Source organism: Amphimedon queenslandica, unplaced genomic scaffold (assembly GCF_000090795.2).
Source record: "Amphimedon queenslandica unplaced genomic scaffold, v1.1 AMPQUscaffold_1560_Cont26431, whole genome shotgun sequence".
NCBI lineage: Eukaryota > Metazoa > Porifera > Demospongiae > Haplosclerida > Niphatidae > Amphimedon > Amphimedon queenslandica.
In genome coordinates this window covers 1-1,182 of record NW_003558098.1, presented here as the reverse complement: position 1 = coordinate 1,182, position 1,182 = coordinate 1, and the positions used below count along the sequence as shown (strand labels likewise).

Here is a 1,182-nt window from a genome sequence, read left to right as displayed (position 1 = left end):
CATATGTGATAATGGGATAGTCTGATGGAATATAACTAGGTACACTCCATGAGATAACAGCCCATGTAGTGTCCATGATACTGGATACTGAACCAACTGGACCAGGTACTATAAATTAAGACACATTTTCACATAACTGATATAGTATATAATAATTACGTACCAATTCCAATCTCTACTGCAATAGGATCACTCAAAGGACCTCTTCCAACAGAATTGACAGCAGCTACACTGATGTTATACTCAGTACCAAATACTAGATCATTCAATATGATATATCTCTCAGTACTAGTGAGGTTGTATGTGATACTACTGTTACTGATAATCACTGTATAGCCTATGATTAGACCATTACGTTTAGAGCAATTGACCTCATTCCAAGTGAGGTTATTAACTGGTTGTAATAGTGAGAGAGAATTAGCTACACCAGTAGGAGCTATAAAAACAACTGCTGGTGATTAATGCCAATAAAACAATGTACATACCTTTTGAAAAATTTGTCTTTCCTTTAACTGAAGTATTGCCAGATTCTCCCAGTACATTACCAGCTCTCACTGTGGCAGTATAATTCATACCACTGTACAGACCTATTAATGTATAACTGTATGTTGTAGTGGACTGATGAGGAGTAACAGAGACTGTCTCATTCACTGATGATAACTGAGGACAAGATGAAGTAAAGGAGATGGTGTAGTATGTTACATAGTTGTTACTACTGGGAATAATCCAGTTCACTGTAATACCAGTGGTTCAGACATTAGATACTGAGAGACTATATAGTTACTGGACTAGGAACTAGAACATAAATCAAGTACACTTTCTCAATGATAATAACTCACCATCAAATCTTAATACTGTTACTGTACTATTAACTGAAGGAAGATGTATATATGAGTACACACTGATGGTATAGGTATTCATTGGTGCAAGATTTGTTAGTACAATTTCATCTTCAATGGTAGATACTGCATTCCTGGTTACACCTCCAGTAGTATACTCAATCACATATCCATTAATCTCTGATGAATTGGTCCAGTTCACTTTGATGCTAGTAGCATTTAATATAAACCCTCGCACATTATTTGGAGGACCACTAGGAGCTAAAAAAGAGACAAAGGTATCTACTATTGATTAAAGTATAATCATACCATCATACCATGTAATATCACAAATTGACTGTAG

The 1,182-nt window shown here is 35.4% G+C and overlaps 1 long non-coding RNA gene across 1 annotated transcript; it reads right to left on the bottom strand.

Moving 5' to 3' along the window:
* Positions 1-67: 67 nt before the first annotated feature.
* Positions 68-563, bottom strand: LOC109593426 (uncharacterized). Its single transcript, XR_002190950.1, has 3 exons — positions 486-563; positions 164-436; positions 68-108 (listed from the first exon to the last, which is right to left on the bottom strand). It is a non-coding gene; the product is annotated as an uncharacterized LOC109593426 (long non-coding RNA).
* Positions 564-1,182: the final 619 nt, after the last annotated feature.